At 36.7% G+C, this 21,036-nt stretch overlaps 1 non-coding gene across 1 annotated transcript; it reads right to left on the bottom strand.

Annotated features, from left to right (window-relative positions):
- Window positions 1–6,291: 6,291 nt before the first annotated feature.
- Window positions 6,292–6,455, bottom strand: LOC149991596 (U1 spliceosomal RNA). The gene has a single exon (XR_016508842.1). It is a non-coding gene; the product is annotated as a U1 spliceosomal RNA (small nuclear RNA).
- Window positions 6,456–21,036: the final 14,581 nt, after the last annotated feature.

Genomic DNA, 21,036 nt, shown 5'->3' on the forward strand with positions numbered 1-21,036 from the left:
AATATGCCCGTCTTGCCTCAAACAGTCTTGGGGGTCTGTTTGGACTCCCCATAATCCTGAGGCTGCTATGCTGGCTTCAGTCAGGACCCACTGTCTGCCAGCAGATTAGTAGGTATGCAGCACAAATCATCCACAAAAAGACCATTAAGGTAGAAAGGAACTTTCAAAGGGACACCCTAGGAGAGTCATGGTGGGTCCTATCTGCAAATAATCAAGTGGCACAAATTCTGTCAGCGCCCTGTGTACATCCTGGTTGCACTCTCCTCTACACATCTACATTGTTGACTGCAAGCAAGCGGTATCTGAAGTTTTTTAAAGACTATTTTTAGAGCTATTTTAGATTTACAGAAAAATTGTACCTATTGAATTACAGATAGTTCACAGAATTCTCATATATCCCACACCCAGTTTTCCCTATTGCTAACATCTTGCATCAGTGTGGTGCATTTGTGCAGTTACAATTAAAACCCCAATATTAATACACTATTATTAACAAACATACTTTATTTATATTTTCTTGGTTTTTAACTTAATGTTTCTTTTCTGTTCCAATATACATCCAGGATAGCACACACCATTTAGTCATCATGATGTCTTTGGCTCCTCTTGACCGTGACAATGTCTCCAGGTTTCCTTGCTTTTAATAATCTTGATGGTTTTGAGGAGTACTGGTCAGGTATTTTGTAGAATGTCCCTCAGTTAGAATCTGTTTGATGTTTTTTTTACAATTAGACTGAGGTTCTGGGTTCTGGGGAGAAAGACCATAGAGGTAAAGTGTCATTCTTATCACATCATATCTACAGTACATAGTATCAACATGGCTTATCACTCTTATTGACCTTCATCACTTGATTGAGCTAGCATTTGTCAGGTTTCTCCTCTATAAAGTTACTCTTTTCCCTCTTTCTATCACTGTGCTCTTTGGAAGGAGGTTACTATGTGTAGCCCACACTTAAGGAGTGGGGAGTCATGCTCCCACTCCTTGAAAGCAGAGTATCTACATAAATTATTTAGAATTATTCTGCACTGGAGATTTGCCTCTTCTCCATTTATTTACTTACTCAATAACATTTATATCAGTATGGGATCATAGATATTTATTTTACACTTTTGCTACTAATCCAGTACTACTTTATTTTGTTGCTGAAAATTTTCCAGCTGGACCATTGGGAACTCCTTCAGTTGACTCCTGTGTCCCCTTGATATACTCTCATCATCACTGGAATGTCTTTTTTGATATTTTCTTACATTTCTGGCACAAGACCCTCCAAGCTAATCTTGTATATTTCCTGCTCCAATTTTAGAATCAATAACTTGTCCCATAGTATTTTATTGTAGTGTTGTATAAGAAACCAGATCTTGTCACTGGGTATGATTTTGTTACTGTGGTGCCATTGCTTCTAGCCACTCTCAGGTAACAGAGCAAGGAAATATATGTGCATACTAACTTTTATATATACAAGGACTATAAATATTTCTATATGTAACATCTTTATCTCCAACTCTAACCTATTGCCACATGGATCATTCTAGGCTCCTTCCCTTGCTTACCTGTAGATTCCCATTCCAACAGTGAGATGCCTGGTTCCCACCATCCACCATCTATTTACTAAATTGTTCAATTCCTAAATGCACATGTACTAGAATCAGAATTGTTAATCTGGACCTCCATGGGTGCCGTGCTCCTGTGCAGTTCCTTCCTTTTGCCTTTCATCTTATGAGAGAATATAATCATTTTCTAAATTACTTACATCAACACCTCCTCTTCCATCCCTTTCAGTGAGGTTGTTTCATAAATTTATAATACAGTTAAATTTTTTAAATCACAGTCTCCATTCTATCCTGACATGACCATGTGGGGACATTTTTTCTCCAGCAGGAAGAAATCAGACTTCCATTATTTTCAATATATTTACTCATTTGCTCAAACCTAAAATACCCAAATAATCTCAAAATTGCTAACCCTTACAGTTGTACAAAGCAAATTTATTAAGTAGAATTCAATATTTGTTTGAAGTTTCTTTCTTCTGAGATAAAGTTTATATACAATAAACTGCACAGACATTAAGTGTACAATTTGATGACTGTTTGACAAATGTGTATACCTCTGTAGTCCATACCCACATTTAGATATAGAATATTTCATCACTACAGAAAATCCTTCATGTACCTTCCTAGTCAATTTCCCCCTCCAGAGGTAACTCTATCCTGATATTTTTCACCATATATTAGTTTGTTCTAGAAATTCATATAAATGGAATCATATAATATGCAATCTTCTAAGTCTGACTCTTTCACTCAGAATAACGTCTGTAAGATTTATCCACATTTTTTCTGTAGCCTTTTAATGAATGGTTTTCAAGAAAGGAGTCAAGCCAGTGTTGTGCTGGTAAATGTTAACAATCAGTTTTCTGAACTTAAAAAAAAAAACACCCAGATTTGTACATGTGCTAATTTTTGTGGAGTAAATAATCCCACCACTGTCAATTTCAAGATACTTATTTTTACTTATTGTTTTTAGAAAAATAAAAGAATGGGGGAGAGAAAGAGAGTGAGAGAGAACATTGATGTGTTGTTCTACTTATTTATGGATTAATTGGTTGATTCTTGTATTTGCCCTAACTGGGCACCAAACCCAGAACCTTGGCATATCAGGACAATACTCTTAACCAAGTGAGTTACCCAGCCAAGGATCAAGATACTTTCAAAAACTTCACACATGGCACTGCAAGCTGGTATGAGTAGGCTCCAACAAAACACTGATAGCACAAGTTAGAAATCCCCTTCACTGGTGGTCTATAAACAAATAAGTTCATCTTTATTGCATTGTATTCTGTGGTGGTGTAGCAACTAAGTGGTTGGCAAGATTGTAAGTCTCTGAAAGACTTTGGTAACATTATGTCCAGTCAAATATTGAAGACCTGTTCTGCACCCACTTGGGTGTGTGTTCATGAAGTTCTGCTGTCCTTTGCCTATTAGTCAGCTAGGTGATAGGGGTTCCTGCCTTGCTCATGGTGAAGTTATAATAGGAATTGTGGTATATTTGGCCCACTTAAGTTTTTGGCCTTAATTAAGTCTGCGAAGTTCTGATTTTAATCCACTTACGGATACATTAATTCAAACAGCTGAAATTAGGAAGATGCATCTGCCAGCTTCTGCCTCTGGCAAGTGACAAAATTAGGGTCAGGTACAGCTGCATGTCACCTAAGAGAAAGAAGACACATCATGGTAATAACAAGGAGATTTTAAAAGAAATGGTCTGGAGTGAAACTCTCAGAACTTTGGGCAAGGAAGGACTCTTTCTATGTGGCCTTGGCTCACTTAGCATCTGCGGCTTTGACAAAGAACACTGGAGGTAGGGTTTCCCCTTTGGGAATTTTTATTTTATATTTTTCTAAGTGTTTTTTCTTAAACATATTTAGAATTAGGGTCAGGAAAAGAGAGAATAGAAATAGGGAAGGAAAATTCTTAAAGATTGTGCTTAGGGCTTGCCTTCAGGTAGAAAAGTCTCTTTATACTGCAGAGTTGTTGGTGGGAACCATTTGAGTTCATTAATGCCCTCTTCAAAAAAGCATGTGAAAAAGAAAACCTTTTCCCCATGCCGATACCAAGTTTGGCTTTTGTGCCTTTATAGGATAGTGTGTGACCAGGGCTTTTGAAGTCTGATAAAGCACTGCAATAAGCAGCTAATGCAATTCAAAGACCTTGAACATCTCATGTAGATGCTGCTTAATGGATATACAGCAATAGTTTTCTCTCTGAAATCCAGACTTCACTAGAAGCCTTATTTTTAGTACAAGCTTGCTCTGGTTATTTCATCACCATCATTACTAAAATCATATGCCCTGCATACACCGCCTGTCTCTTTTCTATTCCTATTAGAATACAGTCTTTCACAAACCATTTGTCCCTGTTTCTGATTCAAAACTATGGACATCATACAGCAACTCAGCTCACCACCTTCTACCTCCCCTCTCAATTGTGCATCCCTGTCCTTGAAGAACTTGCAGTCAAAGGAGGCTCAATTACTGCCCAAGTGGTCCCTGTGCCTTTAATCCTATGCTCCACCTGACCGCTATACTTGGGCCAAAAACTCTTCCTTTTCCTGTTCATCCCTGTTAACCAAAGTTTCCTTCCTTGCTCAACCAGAAAAGGAAGAAATTTATCCTTCTCCAGCCAAGAAAAAAAATCCTAGTCCACCCATTGCAAAGTACTCTTATCTTGATCCAAAAGGGACACCATGTATTGTCTGTGTATGATACTGCAAAGTAATTTATGACCCCAGCCATATCTTACCCCAGTCTATCCTCTATTCTGGACATCAAAGGATAGTAAATGTTCCAAGATTGGTGAAAATGATGATACATGCTGGGGACGAAACAGCAAGCAAAAGGTACAACATGTCCTTAAAATCAAAGATATAAAATGAGTGAATGAGGCTCTCTCATCCCACCTCCTTTTGTTCCACATAGATGGTCTCCAGGACTTTGGTGGTCACAGGGTCCTGTGTGTGCATGTACACAGGCACAGTCCACAGATTACTATTACTATTTAGAGATGCCCACACCCCACAGCCTCTGTCTTGTAACACAGCACAACCTATAATTTCTTAATGTAGCATTGGGCTTACTGAAGAATCAGCTCACAGTTTGGCCAATGCCTTCCATAATAAGTTGCATAGGAAATTTTAAATTACATATTTTCTATACCAGCTTAACATATTGTGAACTTTTGACTGATGTCTTTCACGTGTATATACTGAATTTCCTTTCATCTGCATTCCTATGGCATTTTAAAATTCAACTTTCTGCTGTAGTGCTGTCACATCATTATATAGCATTTTCTGCAGGACTTCCTTGAGGGTGCAGGCTAAGTCACACTTGTCTTGAATTCTCAGTAGTTTAAGTACAGATCCTCTACAGATCCTTTACATAAATGTTTGGCAAATTGCTGTTTTCAGAGAGCACACTGGCTGAATCAAGTGTAAGTTCTAAGGTTGAAGGAACTGTATCTGTTTTATTTTCTTCACAGAACCTAGCACATGCGATTTAATAAGTTTCTTTAAAAACTGATGCTCTAAAACTGATTGTTTAAACTTTCCCTACCTGTCTATATTTTCTGTATCGTTTTAGTTAGCCGTACACATTTGGAAAAAACATGGGGAAACCAGGAAGGCAGAGGTATCTTGCCTGCTGCCTTTAAAAGCCAAACAGGACAAATTCTTATCCATGACCTCACTTTTATCGCCTTAGGAAATGAACATCAAGGACTATGGTTTTAGATGAGAAGTAAATGACATTAAGACCAGGAAAAGCCTTAATAGATGATTGAGCCCATTTCACCAGCCCCCTCAGGCCACCTGCCAGTGGGAAAAGAACATTAAGTAACCATATCAGCCAGCTTCACAATTAGAATGAATACATAAGAAACAAAAGATCTTGTTTTCATGGGAAAATATCCTTTGTGATATTCAACAAAGGGAGAATAATTTTAAAAGCATGTGACTTGGGGTCCTATCCTGCAGTTCTTGCACAGACAAAACTCTCATTGACTCTATCAATAGAATCGTTGCTACATAAAAGTCTTTTGCAAAATTTCCATGATGCTTCAAAGTGCATTTTAAATGCATCAGCCCCAGCATTCCACACCTCCCCCATTTGACTATAGCTGGAGAAGGTTTCTCTTAGATTGCCCTATTGTGAAGGAGAAGATGAACCCAGTACAGAATTGGAAGCCAATGGATGCCCTTCACCCCAACCCCTGAATATATCATCATACCAAAATTCATGGCAATATAGAGAAGGTCAAATTTCAACTGATCTCTGAACTTGAACTTTCCATTTCAAATTGCTCTTGCCAGGTAGACAGAAAGTGGATTTCTTGCAGGCTTCAATCAATACCATTTCCAAGTAAAATCCACATTTTTCAAATAGATAAGTGTACAATGATTGATATTGCTATTCCCGCAATGGTTGAATAGCAAGCAGTCCATTCCTTTTAATGTAGTATGCTCCTTAAGAGTCTCAGAAGATGAAATTGGGCCTTCAATACTGCTGGAATGAAGGACAATGGGGCCCATCTCTTCTTTTGAATTTTCTTAGCAAATGTACTGCATATAATAGAATGCAAGGCTAGGAAAGACTTCCCTTCTCAAAAAAAAAAAAAAAAAAAAAAAAGCATGTGATATCTGTCCTAATAGATTATCCATTATCATCTGTACCTGTGTTGTTGTTCACACAACTGATGCAATTTTTGGTAGGTAGTAGTATTCTTTTTTTTTTTTTTTATTTTCAGGGGAGAGCACGAACGCAGTCCCCCACTACCACAAATTATGCAGTCGAGTTTCCCACATTTGGGAAAATCGCAGGGGTCAGCACACCCGGAGTGCAATGGGCGAGCCTCACCCTGGGGAAACCACCCTCTTGATCATGGTATCTCCCCTGCCAGGTAAGTATGGTAGTAGTATTCTTAAACTAACAAAATTACTCTTAATTTATGAGTTTTTGTTCTAAAAAAAAAAGCTACTACTAATAGTTTCACAAATGGGCATAAAAAATGGTGGAGACTGTGGCCTCTTCCCTGGAACTTTTAAGAATAGAAAGATCTGGCCCTGGCCAGGAACCTTGTTGCCCCAATATGCTAAGGTTTTGATCCCTGGTCAGGGATTATACAAGAATCAACAAATGAATGCATAAATAAATGGAACAATAAGTCGACCTCTCTCTCTCTCTCTCTCTCTCTCCTTTTCTCCCTCTATCCCTCTCCCTCCACCTTCTTTCCTGTCTCTCTGTCTCTAAAATAATTGGAAAGATTTTTTTCCAACCTAAAATGAACTGGGAGATATAACCAAATTATGTGACCATTCAAGGGAGATAATTAAGAAGTCATTATGAAAGCTAAAGCCTTATGTCTTCAAAAATATTCCCTGATATCTCTCTCTTTCTGTCACAAATGCGTGCACACACACACCATATACAGACTTTATCAGTTTTTGAATTTTTAGAAAAGTTACATTCTGCGTGATAACATTTGACTCCTAATTGCACACATTTTGAAGTTATTTCACATCCATGTAGTTAGTCTTTTCAACCAAAAGAGAAGAAACTTAAGATAGGAAATATCTCTCCAATTTCATTTATATTCTTTCACAAAGAGTAGTATTAATCAGGATAACAACTAACATTGATTGAGCACTTAATATATATCTGCTCTAAGATGCTGTTCCAAGTGCTTTGTATGTATCATCTCATTTAATACTCACTACAACCCAATAAGAAAGGTACAGATCCACTTTAAAAATGGAAAAAAAATGAGGTTAATAGAAAGTTTTTAGCAACTAACTGTTGAATTATGTAAATAAATGGAGCCCAATAGAAAATTTCTAAAAAAAAGGTTATGACCAGTGACATTTTAAAAGATGATTCTGTATTATGCTTACCCTTAGCCATTTGGTGTAATAGAGACTGCTATTAGCTTCCCAATATCCATTCTCTGCTTTGTCATTAGAAACAAAGCCCTGATTTTCTTCTCCAGAGTCCCTTAAAGCTAGATATGGCCTTATGGCTAAGTTCTCACTGAGGAAATTTATATAAAAGTATTGTCTGGTGTTTCTGGGAAGATCTTTAAACTGATAGAGGCAGGCTCATCTTCTTCCTCTTTCCTGCTATTTAGACCACATATGTAATGTTGGTATTCAATGGCCATTTTGGATCATAAGGTGATGTTTGGAACTGATGCCACCTGCAACAGAACAAGATAAAAGAGTGTTGGTTCCTGACACAGTAAGCCACCATACTACTTCAGTCTGTCTAGACCCAAACATTTTTTTCTAATATTTTATTTATTTATTTTTAGAGAGAGGTGAAGGGAGGGAGAAAGAGACAGGGAGAAACATTGATGTGCAAGAGACACATCGATCAGTTGCCACTCACATGCACCCAGACAGGAGAATGAACCTGAAACCCAGACATGTGCTCTGACCGGGAATCGAACTGGTGATCTTTCACTTTGCAGGATGACACTCCACCAATTGAGCCACACCAATCAGGGCCCAAACTTCTTTTACGTAAAGCAGAATTAGATTTTTCACTTTTTAAAGTCACTGTTAATTTTATTTTTTTCTGATATATGCAACCAAACCTAAAGCAAAGTAGTAGTTGACATATATGCAAAAACAAAAGTGTTTGATACCTATTTAAAAAGGTTATGTTTATATTTGAAGAAGACTTAATTTTTTTAAATTACACAATCTTTGAGCTTACTCATAACCAAATTGTTTCTGATTATGAAAGTATTACATTTCTATTTTGGAAAGCTTAAAAATACAGAAAAGCATTAGGAAGAAAATAAGGCTTATCTCTAATCTTACCGATCAGAGCAAATGCTATTAATACTTTGGATTTTATACAAACTTGTAAAATTAATATAGAAATTATCAAATCTTATCATGAGAGGGACTCTAAAAGTCTTATTGTTTGCCATTATATCAAAGCCAGAATACTCTCAAAAGCACCCTCCCTGATGCTTACTCAGCTTCTTTTTGAATAATCCCTATAATGAAAACTCAAAGCTTTATGAAATAGTTTGGTCTACAATTAGAGTCATTTTGTTTTAAGTTTTGTCTTATATTAATAAAATTTTGCTTTCCTGACATCTGAAGCAACCCAAAATAAATTTATTGTCTCTTAATGTCATGTTCTATTAAAACTGTGAAGATAAACACAAAAGCTACGTTTTCCATAGTCAGTTACAAACTATGTGTCAAGCATTCTGGCAGGAATGAAAACATAGGCCATGACTTAAAATAATCCAGGTGACATATTGTGAAGGCAAACTAGGTGAGGGTAGGAGTAGACATGTGCAAAAGACTTTTTTACTTTAAATGACAGGATTTTGTGACCACTTAAATATGGAGGGTCAAGAAGCAGGCAACAAAGCAGGTATTTTCAAAGAATGAGAGAAAACTGAAATAGCAGCAGACATGCATTTGAAAATTAGTGGTAGTGGTGAGAATCAGGGCAAGAAGGTATAAAGAAATAAGTTAAATTTTGAAAATAAATTTTGAAAATAAATTTTGAATTTAAAAACATATATCTGGAGTATAGAGGGACATTAACCACTAGACTGTACTTTTAAGCCTGCCATTTTAATCAGTGGAGGGAATAGGGTGCTTTGCTCTTAAGTGGAATTATGATCAAATAATCAAAGAATATGTGTATCTCACTCTAGCTATCCTCCCTTGAAAAATTTGTGAAAGAGACACAAACACACACACACACAAAACAGAAAAGAAAAATTCAATAAATCTGTATCACTTTCTGAGTTTAGACCCCCAAGCACCTCAAAAGATAATTAGGCTGCACCACGTGGAACATGGGCCATATAGAATATGTAGTCATGTGGTGTATAACCCTTTCCTAGGTTACTTAGCCTAAATGCCTTCAGCTTAAAACAGGGTATGAGTGAGGCCTGCTAATGTTTCACCTACCCCCAAATTTTGGATATGACCATAATACAGCCCCAAGTAAAGAAAAAGAAAAGTGAATTTGTTTGTTATAAATGTTCCAAGACAATAGGCCATGAATCAGCTTATCACTTCTGCAATATAGATGACAGATAATGGAGAGGAAGAGAATCTCCCATGGAGGGTAGGCCCTGATTCTTCTCACTTCAGCAGTGTTTTAAGGGGAGAAGCAAGATAGCCACTCCCTACCACTGACCTGTTAACACGCAGTATTCGTACCCACTGGCAAATATTGACATAATCATGTCCCAGAATCTGATGAATCCAAAAAAATACTCATCCTTCCCACATGTAAATTGAAAGGTGGAGGGAAAATAGGATATTTCCTCCTTCAGTAATTTATATACTCAAACAAATCATAGTTTTGGACATCTTTCTAGACTTATTTGCTTATATTAAACTTAGAGTCAATTAAATCCTCCTGGTCATTTTCATAAGAACTTTTGAGATCTCCCCATCTTGTACCCATGCAACTAAATTATGAACACTTAATGGAAAATTTACATTTATCTCCGTTAGTTTAAATCTTGTTGCTTTTTTTCCCCTAATTCCAGTCTATGACAATTATCTTTGAGCCTTCATTTCATCATCTAACATATACCTAACACTCACAGCCTAACTTTATCTCCTAATTTTGGTTCATTTCTAAATTTGCTTCATGTGCCTTTTAGGTCTTCACTCAAATAACTGATAAAAGTGAAAGAAGTAAAGGCCAAGGTTAGAGGTCTGGAACCAACAACAACAACAACAACAACAACAACAACAAAAACTCATTCTAAGTTGACAGATCTAATTTTTTTTAATGGACAAGTTACTCTGAAACTCCCAACAGAAGAATTATTTGGCTTTTACTTTTCTCTGTTGTCCACAAGGACATCATGACTACCAAATAGTGTTTAAAATAAGGCTATTGGCTATTCCATTATTCTGCCAATCTTGGGCCACTATTTTTAAAAAGAAAATGAAAATAATTTACTTTTTAATTATATATAAGTACAATACCAGAGAGATAGGTTTTAAAATGCTCATAGCAATTATTGTCTCCAAAAATTCAAATTTTCATTGTGTATATGTAACAGGGATGTATATTACATCCTTATTCAAGCCTGGAACAAAGAAATTTTATAACCAGTAGCAATATATTTTTATGTACACTTGCCAGACAGAAGCTTTTTTTAAAGGCAGAGCAATTAGCAATTTTATCAACTTGTTTCTGTATTTGTATTTTGTGTACTGTTGCAGTTTATATTTAATTTGGTGTCCCATAACTGTTGAAATTAACTAGACTCAACAGATACTTTTACTTACTAACACTCTGAATGATGTGACCTTAAATTGATAATTAGATCTGAGGTCTAATTATTGAACAGATAAATAAATGAAATGTACAATCAACTGGAAAATTGCTCTTCCATGCAACAGACATTAAGTGCAATTGTCTTTAGTACAGCATATACATAAAGGTGAGTATATTGAAACATATATGTCAAAATATATAATATTCTATTGTAAAAAATTTAAATATGTTAGATCACCCGAGGAGTTAAATATTTTTATAATGAAATCAATAATATTTCTTCAAGTATCTTTAGATGATTTTTTAAAACAAGAAGTATTAGCTGCACTGTGTTTACCACGGAACACTCTGGTTTCCTATGAGCTTTAACAGACTGTTTCCTCTAGTTGAAAAATGTGTCTACAGGCCACCCAGACTGAGTTGTAAAAATCACAGAGACTAGTTAAAATTTTTTTTCCATAGTTAATAACATACTCCTTCAAAAGTCAAAGTCCCCTCTTCAGATATGATCAGCTGTTGGAAGGAACTAGCGCCTGAGTCTCTGATGTACGGTTTTAGGGATTAATTCTAAATTATTCCATCAAGAACAACATGATGACATAATTTATAGAAAAACTTAGAACCAGCTAACCTCTCAACAATTCACTCAGTTTCCAATAAAACTATCTCTGCTTCCCTGGTGTCACCCCATCTCTTTATGCTTGTTTCTTCTATCTCTGCTAAAGCATTTGTTCTGGTGCTCATCCAGAATTCCTTCCCCAAGCCTCTGTTTCCCTCATCCCATCTCTCCACTCACACCTGGATAAGGACTTGGCACTTTCAGCAAGAGGAGCAGCAGCAAAGATACCACCAAACCCTATCACTACCTACTTGTGACTTGATTCACAGACCAGTTACATTAGGAAAAGTGCTGATCAGCATGTCCAGGACCAAAGTTTTTTATTTTTTTAAAGGTATGATTGCGTGGTGAATTTGCTCAAAAGCTAAATAGTAGTTGTTGTCCATTGTTTCTTCATTTCTTCATTTAGCAAATGTTTTTGAGTCCCTATTTTGTGCTCTTAGTACTAAAGATTCAATATTGAAGTAGTTATACCTCTGCATACCTGAATCTTATATTCCAGTGGACTTATAAAAAATAATCTGTATCCAATTTACTCCACTAAGACTTGGATCCCTGCTAATAAACTTTTTCACAGTTCTGCAGCACCACATTTCTTTTTACAGTAATACAGCAGTACTGTATATGTATGTTGTTAAAGTTACATAGGTTTAAAAGTGTAGAATAAATGTAAGGTTCCTACTTCACGGGAGAGGGGGTCGAAAACGTAATACCCGCAATAAGTGAGGGAATACTGTACTGTATAGTGATTTTGCTTTGGGGGCATTTTACCTTCATGGGATATCTCCACAGAAGCAGCTGAACCACATAAGAGATGTGAATGAAGTGGAGTGGCAATTAGAACAGAGGAACCAAGGAAGTAAGATGAACAAAAGAAAATCCAGATGTACATAGCACAAATGAGAGAGAGAGAGAGAGAGAGAGAGAGAGAGAGAGAGAGAGAGAGAGAGAGAGAGAGAGAGAGAGAGAGAATAGGACCAATTCTCATTTCTTTCTCTTTCTCATCCTTCTTCCTTGGCTCCCACTTAAAGACATCTCTATGAGAAATATAGAGCAAAAACAGCAAAGAATTTCTGTCCCCTGCATACTATTGATATAGCAGTCAGTGCCATATTAATGATTAATATGTCACATCAAACTTCTAGTAAAGACTCAATTCCTTATTCTTCATTCATGAATTATCTTTGAAACAGAGTGAAGTGCACTTAAACTCATTGCACAAACCCATTCTCAGCAAGCATTTGATCATTCGTTCAAGTAAGGCTGTGTGGTTTAATCTTTAAAATACATCTGAAATTTCCTTTTGCTGTGGCAACTCATCAATGTCCACCAAGACTTGAGACAAAGAGCAAGATAAATAGCGTAAGAGGGCAAGTGCTGAGTGGACAAGATGAAAAAAGTCTCAGGGGTAGTTCTCTCCCCAAAACTAATTAGATGTGTGACATTGGAAAGCCACTTAATCTTCCTGAGCCTTAGTTTCCTCATATATAATATGGATATGTGACCATGTTTCCTCTGAGAACCAAAACTGTTTACCTCATACTCAGTGTGGACACTGAGAATCCTATCCTCACCTTCCTGGCTATACTAATATGACTGCTATTCCACTGTCTTTTCTAGTATTACTTTACTTTTCCAGGACTGTCCTGCCCAGGCAAATGGTTTGATTGTTTATCATAAGACCTTGCCAACAGAACCATCAACTCTTCAATGGAAAGCATCAATAAACAATTTACGCCTTAACTTTCTTTGAATCTTTCAACTCAAAATCTTCATTTTGCTGTTTTCACCAATCCTGGAGGCATGGTGATTCCTACTTTATCTCCCTGCATTAAAAGACTTGCCTTTAACCAAACTTCAGTTCTCAAACTCTGTCCTTACCTTTGTTTCTCTGACACAATGCTAAATCAAGGAGCTCAGTTTTGTCTTATCACGTGTTGGTGATATTTGAGGAGTCAGCTTTCAACACCTCCCAGAATTACTGTGATAACACATGTGAAAATAATTTGAATACTCTGAATTGCAATGAAAATATGGGTTAGCAGAGTAACCATGAGTTAGCCTTTCCTCTCTCATGTGATATTTTGCAGAGGGCAATAAATAATAAACTGCTAAATTGGAAGGTGCCAGTACACTAGCCAGGGCTGTAAACACCCCTGAGAATGACAACTCCCTGATAGTACTGTAAAATGTTGGGGACTTCTATACTTACCATTGGAAGTAAGGAGAAACTTTTTCATCTTTACCTGCCATTGAACTGTTCTGATTCACCTACACAGGCAAGAACGATGCCACTGTTCAGTTGTCAAACCAAAGTTAATCTTTTAATCTAGGATATAACTGAACAATTGGTATGCAGATAGGTGGGTTCCTACCACAAGATGTTTCCACTCAAGTTCTCAAATGCAGAACAGGCTTGTTAACATGAGAATTCAAAGAACACCACCTTAATTTGGATCAAATACACCAGCTTTACACATGCTAAAATAGTTTAGTTTGTTTTATATAGTTTGTATATCCTCCAGCTTCTTCTGGCCATCCAAATGTTATTGATTCATCACTTCTTTATATCTTTTGAAGCAATTTCATCCATCCATCTCTGTTTCATGTATGTGTGAAAAGTTTAAATTCATAAATAGCAGTTTACTTGTCCAAAGTATATTAACAGAACATCCTTGAATCTGATGAATAATCAGGAAGTTGCAAAACAGACTTCAGATTAGCCAAAGGAATCTAATTTTTAACCAGGAAACCCAAACGGTTTTACATTATGATCAAGCTAAGCATTTAGCTCAGTGCCTAAACACGAGGAGCATCTTCATTAAATAGTGTTATCAGAGTTTGGATTATGTCTGTCTTGACAAGAATTTATTCCCATGATATATCTAGCAGTGCCTGGCATAAAAGAGTCATGTGATATGTTGATTAATGGGCAGACAATTCACAAAAGAAAACAAATATATGAACAATATTTAATATCACTAGGTAACCAACAAAATTCATATTTGAATGAGATATTATTTGCCTATTACATCAGCAGTTACAAAAGGTTATACATTGTGCTCCCAAATATGGAACCATATGCCCAGGGTTCTGCAATGTTGGTGTGGGTGCAAATAGATACAACCAGTCTAGAAAAGCACCTAAATCAAGCCTTTAAAATGTTTATTCCACTGCCAGGAATTTATCTTAAGTAAATAATTTTCAATGTAGGTAAATATAGCAACATTATAAATAGAAAAAATATTGGGATCAGAATCTATTTACAAAAACTGAGCAATGATTCAGCACTAACTATCATATATTTCACATTTAGTACCTACAAAAATTATCCTAGGGCTTTGCAGATATTAGCTTATTTAAGCTTTGTAGAAATCATATGAAGTATTTAATATTATCCCCATATTATAAATGGTGAAACTGAGGCTATTTGCATATTCACATAACTAGAAGCTGAGGGAATCAGGACCAGAATTGGGATCTGACTCTATAGCATTTTTTCACTCAGTACCTCTAGACTATAGAAGAGTAAGCATTCAAATTAAAATTTAATAAGAGGGTAAAAATTTAATGTTCAGTGAAGACAAGATAAAAAACTGTACACATTTCACCATAATTTTGTAATACAAACACATATGCACACAAATAAAAACACTGGAAAAATTTTTCATGAAATGCACCAAATATTAATAGTGGTTATTTCCGAGGGGATGTTGTATAGAAAACTGTTCTTTTCTATTTTATAATTTTGGTATATTATGTAAATTTCTACTATAATCAATAAATTACTTTTAAGAAGAGAAAAAAAGAAATGTTCAGGAAGTACAAAGTTGTGAGAGGCATTCATGTCCCACAGATAAACATGGGCTTACACAATACTTGCTTTTCTTGGACCCCAAAGTACTGTATGTTTCTTCTTTTTCATTTCTGTATTTTCATCTATGAGCTAACATCATGTGGATGAATCAAAGTGGATTTTCCATTTAACCTGTTTTGCAGTATGGGTTGTAGGAGGTGACCTGATGCCTTCTCCTCTCCATTCCTTTAAACTAGCAGATGTCACACACCTGGTATTTGTGAAGATATTCAGTCCTCTCCAATTATCAGATATTCACATGGCAACCTTACCAATGGGGACAAATTAAGCGGGTCATAATCCTCAGTCTGAATCACTGCAGACATGCCCCATGGGAGACACCTGAAAAGACAAGGCCTTTGGCACCAGAACTCTAATACAGCCTGAGCAAAAGAAATGTGGGCACATGACAGAAGCCAAGTCCACACAAGTGCATACAGATCATTTTTATTGTTGTTGTTTGCTTGCTTGCTTGAGAGACTTGACTGGAACGTGCCAGCACATGGTAGTTGTCAGGTAGAGGTTTGTGATGCTGTTGTCATCACATTGTTGTAGAAGCTTCTCCTCTTGAGTCATAAAAATAAAGCATTCATTAAGTTATAGCAGAAAAAAATATTCTCAGCTACTAGGAGACTGAACAACATAAACTATGAGGATTAAATTGACTTTTTTCCATTCTTTTTTCTATGACACAATCACAATCACATTGAGCTCTGTGCCTAAACTATTCTTATTTACACATGGTAGAGCTATCAATTAAAGGTCTGTGACTGTGGCCTTATCAATGCACTACCCTTGCAGCTGCCAGTTGCCTATAAATTATCTTCCTTCTCAATCTGTTCTTAGTCCATGAATTGGAGTCACTTTTAACCTCTATTGCTGTTCCTGCTCAGCATTATTGAGCATATTTTGATGCAAACGTAATTAACTACTTTCCTCTACATATTCATGAGGTATTCAATTTGAACATAAACCTGGTTTATTAAATCCTATGAAGAGAAAGAAGTAGAAAAACAAAATCAACTTGCATTACACAAGGCAACAAGAATAAAGACAGCAACTATTAAAGCTTTTAGGTTTTCATACAAATAGAAATGTAGTGTGTCATCTAGAGAAGAAATTATACCAGGTGAACTCTTTATGGAATCTTAGAGTTGGACCAAAATGTTTTTGAGATTGTATGATTCAGTGTCCTACTTATAGGACTAAGAATGTAAACCATTCAGGTGGGATCATTTCTGATTCTCATCTTAACATTCTGCCAGAGTGGTAACAATGTACTTTTAGCTCAGAAACCCATTTTTGGATTCTCTTGTGCCATGTGACTAAGAGTCCTTAGACTTGATAAAATTATCCCTTGCCTTATAAAAGTCTATTATTTCTTGTCTTTCTAGAGGCAGGGTGTAGAACTATTCAGGACTCCTCTCTACCACTTCCTGATCACTTTATACCAAGGCAGTCATCAACTTTTGAAAGCACAACCAGATGGACAGGTGGGGAGTGAAGAAGTCCACATGAAAAGCCCCTTCCTATTGTGTAGACAACTACCCCAGCTCTAATTAATTAATCGTGAACCTTAGAGAACCACTCACTTAGAAAAGTAACTTGTAAGAAAACCTAGGAGAGAAGTTTCTGATATGACTGCCAAAACACTGTTTGGGGAGGAGACAGGGAAAGCAGGGCCCAAGTCACAATATTATGAATTTCTACTGTTCGTTACTAAGGATAAGAGTCTCTAATTTTCTCACTCTTCCATCATCCCTTTTCTTTGTAGGTCTGTGCATGCATGTGTTTTGGAGAGGCATGCCATGAAGATATGGCCTAGTTGGGCCTCAGCATAAATTTCCCAATATCAATAATGTTCTTTCACGACAGGAGTTACGCAGAAATATTAGTAATATAATATGGTTCTGAAAACGTGGGTCCATTAGGAAACTTTGGGATGGCTTATGAGTTTTACCACCTCTAAGAATATAGCTTTTGTAAGGCACATGAAAAGATGAAGTGTACATACCATTAAAGGCAGTACAGAATATCAATAAAGCTGGTTTTAATTTCCTGAGACACCATAGAACTAGAAAATAATTTTTTGTTAAAGCTCTGAATTCCAAATACAAACTAAACCTGAGTGAATATAGCAACAAACTAACAGAAAACAAAAATAAATACAGCATGTATGAGGAGAGTGGCTACATTATTTATTGCTGTCTAATATAGTACCCCCAAACTTTAAAATAACACTTATTATCTTACTGTTTCTGTTGGTCATAAAACTATAAGCATCTTGGATATGTTATTTTGAGTTGTTGTCTTTTATGGAGTTGCAGTCAAGACGCCAGCAGCCAGGGTTGCAGTCATCTGAAGGATTAAATGAGGCTGGAGGATTCACCATATGGCTCACTTACACAGCTGGCATGTTAAGGCTGGTTGTTGATAGGAAGCCTCAGTTTCTCATCACATGGACCTCTCAATAGGACTGCTTGAGTGTCTTCACAATGTGACAGTTTATTTCTCCCAGAGCAAGCGATCCAGGAGAAGCAAGATGGAAGATGGAAGATCATTTATGATCTAGCCTCAAGAATCACACTCCTTCAGTCCCATACTATCTTATTAGTTTACTCAGGTCAGCCTTATTCATTTGTAAAAAGACTACAGAATAATGTGAATACCAGCATATGAGGATCATAGGGAGTATCCTGGTGGCTGGCTACTACAATGGCCATCAAAGGTGTATGGTAACATTGTGGGACTACCTGTTTCATAATGTCAACTCATGACAGATTTGTTGAGTTTATTGATGAGGTGAGTGCCCCTTTCCCTTCTCTGCTCAAAGTGGGAAGGTCATCAGTTTTATTTCTGGGAACAAACGGAGGGGAAAATGAAAATTAACTGACCTCTCTGATTCCAAGTTTCATGGTTTTCATAAATTGAAACTTTCTCCATAGCTGGTGTTCCAGTTCTCTAGTCTCTTCTCATGGTATATCATTCTTCAAGGTCTTTCCATGTAGCTAAAGCTTCTCACAGTATGATGATCTCAGAGTAATCACATTTCTTAAATGGTAGCTGGCTTCCAAGAGACATGGAACAGAGGTTACTTCTGAAGATCTGTGCATGAGAACTGACATAATCTTACTTATGCTATATTCTATTGGTAAAAGCAGTCACAGAACCTGCCTAGATTTGAGGGGCAGGGACATGGACCCTGTCTCTCTATGGAAGGAGTATCAAAAACTGGTGGCCATCTTTAGCCCACCACAACTGGGGATTTTGAATGGACTATCTGCCTGCCTGAAGCAATGAAACTATTGGGGTATTAGAAAATTGCAAATCTTCTCAAGCCACAGAGTTGTCTGTCCTTACCAGAGTGTCTTTCATACTGTGTGTGGCAGACAGAGCCTAGAGTGAAGCCTACAGATTCATTCATTTATTTAACAAGTATTTAATAAACACCTCCCATTTGCTAGCCACTCTTCCAGCTACTTGGGAAACATCAATGAATGGGATAAACAAAAATTCCTGCCTTCATTGAGTTTACATTCTGGTGGAACACAGATGAAGAAATGGGATAAAAATAACAACTGCCGTATCAGGTGCTTGCTGCACATCAAGCCCTATAGTTGGCACTGAGTTGTACATTATTCCATCTAATCCTCACAGGAACCTTCAATGAAAGCACAGCTCTAGCCACACGGCTGGTAAATTGCCAAGCTGAGATTTAAACCAAGGTCTTGCTGACTCCAAAGTCTGTGTTCTTAATTATCATGATACACCATCTCCCTCATGTGAAGTAATTTTCTAAAACTGCAAAGGAGTCCAAGATAAAACTTCCCATGTAAGTTCCAGGTCAAGATAGAGATCTGGATAGTAAAAGTAGTAAAAACCACTAACATCTGGGAAGCAGCTAACCATTTATAATGAATTTTCATTTGCCCTATCCCAACCACCCCATGAGGTTTGGGGTTTTTTTTTTCTTTGCAGATAAGAAAATGGAGATGCAGGAAGCTTCAATAACTTATCCAACATCTGGCCTGTACCTTCCCCAGATCTGTCCAGATGTGGAGACTTTAACATAAGCACAGACATAGGAAGACTTAGAGGTCAACCCACAATCAAGCAGAAAAGCCTATCTGGCAGAATTCAGTTGTTCTGCTGTTATCAATACAGAATGTAAGTATCACGGCTCACAAAACTTTCTCAGTGTCCCCACAGGCCAACACTGAAATGAGGATGCTGAAGCATGCTGAAGAAATATTCCTACCTCCCATTGACTGGTATTCCTCTCTTCTTCAAAATAGCCCTTTACCACCTTAATCCAGGCTTGAGCCCTCCCTAGGCCTGAATCACTACAATCTCATTTGTGGGAGAGAAAAAGGCTCTCCCATTATAAAATAATGTTTTCCACTTTGATGTTCCTATAATAAATAACTCCACCATTACACCAGATGGTGCCCTCCATCAAGACTTTGAGCTCCTGGAGAGCAGGGACCATATCTCATCCATCTTCACATCCTCAATAACTAGTTCAATGTTTGGCATATAGTAAGTGCTCAAAAATTTTTATTGAATTTAATTAAATCTTACTTGGCCCAACATGTCCCAAGCAGATTTTAACATCATTTATGAGATCAAAGATCTAGGGGTAGATGGCAACAACTTAATAAAATGTCTTTGGCATGTTTGTGGTTAGCAGTATGAAAAACCAACAACAACAAAGTAGATTTCTGAATGCTCTATAATTTCAATGTCAACACTAAGTTATTTTTAAATAAATTCTTTATTTTATAAAGGACTGAGGTTTATAGAAAAATTGCATCAATAGTACAAAGAGTTCCCATATACCCCCCAACAATTTTCCCTGTTATTAACATCTTACATTAGCTAGTTACGTGGTATATTTGTCACAATTAACGAACCAATATTGATACATTATTATTAACTAAAGTCCACATTTTATTCTGATTTCCTTAGTTTTTACCTACTTTCCTTTTTCTGTTGCAGGATCCCATCCATGATCCCATATTACATTTCTTATCATTTTCCCTTAGGCTACTATAGGCTGTGACAGTTTCTCAGACTTCTCTTGTTCTTGACAGTTCTGAGGGATACTGGTCAGGTGTTTTATAGATTGTTCCTTTATTAGGATTTGTTTGACATTTTTCTCATGATTGCACTGGGGTCGTGCGTTTTTGGAAGGAAGACCACAGAGGTAATGTGCAATTCTCATTATATCCATGGTGCATACTATCAACATGACTTATAACTGTTGAGGTTGACCTTGATCACCTGCCTGAGGTAGTGTTTGTCAGGTTTCTCCACTATAAAGTTACTCTTTTTTTCCCCCAAATGAATTATTTTTATTTACTTTATTGAGGTATAACTTATTTATTATAAAGTGAGTATATCCATTTCAAATGCACAGTTTGATGAGAATTGATGAACCACAATAGTGGTTCTCAACCAGGGGTAATTTTGTCACTTGAAAGACATTTGAAAATGTCTGGACATACTTTTGGTTGTCATATATAAGATAAGGGGAGGTGTTACTGGAATCTAGAGGCTGAAGGCCAGGGACATTGCTAAAATCCTATAACACACAAACAGTCTTCTTCAGAAAAGAATTATCCAGCCCAAAATGTCAGCAGCAACAAGGTTGAAAAACCTTGATATACATTATTTTAAAAACTGCTCCCAAGACTTCTGACCAAGATGGAGCCCTAGACTGACACCCTCCATCTCCCTCC

The sequence above is a fragment of the Furipterus horrens genome, unplaced genomic scaffold, assembly GCF_987537825.1.
Source record: "Furipterus horrens unplaced genomic scaffold, mFurHor1.1.pri manual_scaffold_17, whole genome shotgun sequence".
NCBI lineage: Eukaryota > Metazoa > Chordata > Mammalia > Chiroptera > Furipteridae > Furipterus > Furipterus horrens.